The sequence below is a fragment of the Daktulosphaira vitifoliae genome, unplaced genomic scaffold (assembly GCF_025091365.1).
Source record: "Daktulosphaira vitifoliae isolate Bord-2020 unplaced genomic scaffold, ASM2509136v1 Scaffold_2, whole genome shotgun sequence".
Classification (NCBI taxonomy): domain Eukaryota; kingdom Metazoa; phylum Arthropoda; class Insecta; order Hemiptera; family Phylloxeridae; genus Daktulosphaira; species Daktulosphaira vitifoliae.
In genome coordinates, this window is record NW_026099573.1 from 28,722,171 (window position 1) to 28,727,137 (window position 4,967).

Consider the following 4,967-nt stretch of genomic DNA (forward strand, 5'->3'; position numbering starts at 1 on the left):
TTTTTTTTTTGTGTCTGTTACCACTTTTTCTCAGCTCTCACCGAACGGATTTCTTTCAACGATACGTCAAAAAATCACAAATCGTATCTAGTTGAAGACGTTACCCTCAAAAATTGAAAAAATTTCCCTCGTTCCCCGTAATAGGGGGAAATCTCCAATAAATTACAAATTTAAAAATCGCTAATTTTAAAAAATTTCTCAATTTTTTTAATTAAAACTGCCATAATTTTTTCAAAAATGAACATATCAATATAATTTTTTTTTATACAGATGCTTGATGTCCTTACCTATCATTTGGTATATTTTTTTTGTAAATCTGACACTTAACCTGCCCACAGGGGGGGATTTAAAATGACAACTTTTTCACAAAAAATTAACTTTTTCAACTTAACTTTTGAAAATGTTCCGGAAGGTCTGACACTTTTATATATATCTTAAATTAAAGCTAATGTAATATACTTTAATTTGAAAAAAAAAAATTTGACCTCTGGACTTGTCTTCATGGCGAAAATGGCTACCGAATGCTTTTTTCGTGTGAAAATTCTCGATTTTATTATTTATATTATATTTAACTTTATAATGCTATAACTTATTGAAAAGCTTATGGATCCACACAATTTTTTTATGACAAATAATATTTTTTAATAAACCCTTTTTCATTCGACATACTTTACCTTAATCAGGATATTAATAAGGAACCAGCAGATCAAGTAGCTTTTGGAATAAAACACCAATTTTTTTAAAATTAAACACTATCTAAAGATTTGCATCGAAGCGTTTATTTTTGATAGTGATTTTAATCACTGTCAGATATCATTTACTTGATCCAACTATGCCACGTCACCACTGTGCCGCGACCCCCCTGTGCTGGGTTTTTTTACTTTTTTAAAGTTGAAAAAGTAATTTTTAAATTTGAATTAGTTTAAATTACTAATTTTATCATGCGACGAAATCAATGAACAGTTGCCGAATCGGTAACACTACTGTCTTTCACGCTTAGGGTACGAGGTTTGAATTCGCCTGTGGCAATTAATATTTTGCATTTTTTTTGAGTTAGAAAAAAATTTTCAAATCAATTGATTTTTATCTCATTAAGATTCAATAATTTCAATAAATATCAAGGATCCCATTACTATAGTCTCCTCTGGCGAGAAGAAATTTCTTATTCATGTTAATATTATTTTACTATGTGTTTTTTTTTTGTAGCTACGATTTATTTAGTCAACCCTCACTTGACCTAATTTTTTCAACGATACGTCATATGATTACAATTCGTATTTAGTTGAAAATATTACCCTTAAAATTGAAAAAAATTTCTTTATTAAAATAAAAAGTAGCTTAACCAGATTTTTCCATACAAACAATTAAAATCATTCATTTCTAATATTGTTAAAGTATTTATTAGATTTGATATGATAAAAGTATTCAACTACAAAAGTAAATAATTTTTCTTTGTAATTTATTAATTTTTTAACTCTATTTGTGTGTGATACTACCAGTCTATAATATTCCAAATTTTTTTGTAACATGTTGCTATATAAATCATAAATTTAAAAAAAAATGATTTTTAGTTTCATCTGAATTTAACGATGGATTTTTACAATGATAATCAAATTTTATAATACGCTCAATTGAGTAAATCTTTTTAACAACTTTTTTTTTATTGGTTCTTTTAATTAAAGTAAATCATTAAAATTAATTAAGTTCTAAATATTTCCATTGTAGAATGTGTTTTTAACACCAAAAGTTAATTAGAAATGATTACTACGATTTTTATTTAAGTGATCTATTACGATAAAAATGTAAAAAGAAATCGAACTTTTCTGATCAATTTACTGTAAATAGTAATTATAAAATTTCCTGACTGCATATTAATCTTAACAATTTCATTTTTTCTATTTAATAATGTCAATTTCAAACTTGCAAGTTGAGCTAAAAGTTATGGTAATAAATTCATTTTTTTTTATTATAAACTTTCACTTTAAAGAACAAAATAAAGGAGGTTAAAAATTATTACTTTTAACATATTAAAAATCAATATCAATAATAATTTGAAAACAATTCAATATAACAATTATATAATATATATAATTTTATATTATATTTTTGAATTTAAGAATTATTAATCTGGATATAATTAAGGAAATAGTTGATGTTGCTTTTGTAATTATCCATCTATTTCTTAGAATTAAACATTATCTACAGATTTGCATCGAAGCGTTTCTTATGATAGTGATTTTAATCACTGTCAGATTAAATCTATACTGGGCCCCACTATGCCACGTCCCCAATGTACCTCGATCACACTGTGCTTGGGTTTATTTATTTTTAATTCAGTGGTTACATAACCCATCAGTTAAGTAAACTAGTAGATAAACCTACAAGTTATACCAATATTTTCTTATACATATTTATAACTATTATACAAATCTTCAGGTTATCATTGAATTTATAGTGTTGATGTTAGTAACTGTGGATCATATGTTTGTTATCAGTAATCATGATTATGTTTATTTTTTTGAGTTATAATTTTATTTTTTATTTTTAATTTATGCCGTATATCTCGATTATGGTAAAAATTTTTTAATTCAATATGGATAAAATATCAAAAAGACCAAATCAAGTAAATGGGCTTATTTGAGAAATAAAACATTAGTTTTTAGTTATTTAAAAATTTTCTAATTAAAATTTTTTAATGCTTAGTGTATTAAAATTATCTAATATTTTTAATAAGACTCCCCTTCTAAATAATAATTCATGTTTAAACTACTATTAATATATATATATATATATAATTAACTTATTTGTTGACAATTAGTATATTAATTAATTATAAATTCCAATAGAAGTTTCGACTTTAAATTGAAACATGGCTTCTTAAAATCATTTTATGATGTTCAATAAGAGTTGTGCAAAATGGGAAGGTGACAATTTTTAAAAAAGAAGCTAAACTTTCATGTAAAACCTTTTTTTATTTTAACCTTACTATTATAAAACTTAAACCAATAAACAGATAGCTTTTAAGGATTTAAGAACTTTAACTTAGTACTTTGAGTAAATATAGCGAAACAATTGCAATCAATACAATTAGGTATAATATTACAAAACATAATTATTTTAATTATAAAAAAAGGTTTCAAGCGATTAACTGAATACATTTTAAACATGAATAACATGCAACGATATAAATAAATATCAATAATTAATCATAAAATTGTTATAGTTAAGATTTAATTGATCATCATATTTATCGTTAATATATATATATGGTTATAGTACTATAATATTACTCCAAAGTATAACAATACTGGAAATTCAAAAAAAAAAAAAAGAATTTGTTGCAAATTATTGTATTACAGTAATTTCTTGGTCTTCCTTGATACTTAAATAGTTATTGCGTTTTTAAAAAATCGTGGTCGTCGAGTGAAAGCAACACTTTCGATGCTTCTGATTCATCAGAAGATGAAATAGTTTCATAAATACTCAAAACAACTGCATCCATTGTAATTGATGATTTATATAAATAATTAATCAAAAATATGAATAAATATAAGCATTTTGTTAAAAAAACGATAAAAACAGAAAAATAACTAAATAAAAAGCTGGCTAAAACCACCAAGTTAATCATTAACTGGACGAATTGCTACTGATAAAAAGATCTTTAAATTAAGAAGAAAAACCTGCAGGTTAATATTTAATCTTCCGTGGTAAGAAACGATTTTTAACATAAAGGTTACATTACATGAAAACCTTAGAGTTTAATTTTACCAGAAGATGATAAAAATAATAGACTCCGCTAGCTACGCTTTGGACACAGGTACCGTTCTTATGGCATACCACCGATTTTGGAAGGATTTCCGGCTATGCCGATCATAATAAGTTTTTTACGAGAAAAGTATTACTTCAAAATCAGTATAACAAAATTATAGCAGTAATGTCAATATTAAAATATGTAAAACACAAAGACTGTATAGAATGTATTGGGTATAGAGTTGATATTTGTTCACTGAGGTTATCACAATAATTCAATAACATTAAAATTTTAACACTTTCTTTGATATTCACGATATTAATAAAACTATGTTATAAAGCGACAGCATTATATTTACATTAATTATTGTGAGATTACTCTAATTCAAATGTACCAATATCTTCTGACACAAATATTAAAACTATCTGATATCATTTTTACTCTTACCCCCACATATATTCTATTTTTTTAAATGCCCATATACTTCTAACAAAACTTAAATAAAAAATATTTAATAATTTTTTACAATTTATTAAGCTGAGACGATAGCTTCACATTGAAGCTAAAATAATGTAACTTATAAATTTATATACAATCAGAAACTATTTACAAAAAAAAGCGTACTAAAAAAATTTAGTACATATTTTAAATAGTTTATCTTTTTTAAAATTCCTGAGATAATGTGCTTTTATTGTAATTAGGAAAACAACGCTGGTATTCTGTAACAATCTGTAATAGGTATTGTTTTTGTGCTTCGTCTTTTGTTAAAATATTATTATACTCTTTTATGAGTTTCACGCCCTTCTCTGCTAAATCATTTATAACTTTTAAATTATTTACTATTATTTTTCCTCTGATATATTGACTGTTGTCTTTCCACAACAAAGGATCGATTTTTAAAAAATCAGTTTCAATGTCATATCTTTCAAACAACTTTTTTGACTCAGTTGAAATAAAATCATCTATACTTTTATTTTTAAAATCATAAATTTCATTTACTCCTACTAATATACGTTTGTTTGTACATGGATCTTCTTCCCGATTATTTAATGAGTTTACCATTTTAATTTTAGTATCTTTACATAAATCATCATAAAAAAATGCCAATGCTGCCGATTCGGATACTAAGTACCATAAGTGACCGGAAATTTTTTTAAAACTACTTTAGAAATATCTTTATCTATTGGTTCATAATCAATTATATTTTTAATAAATT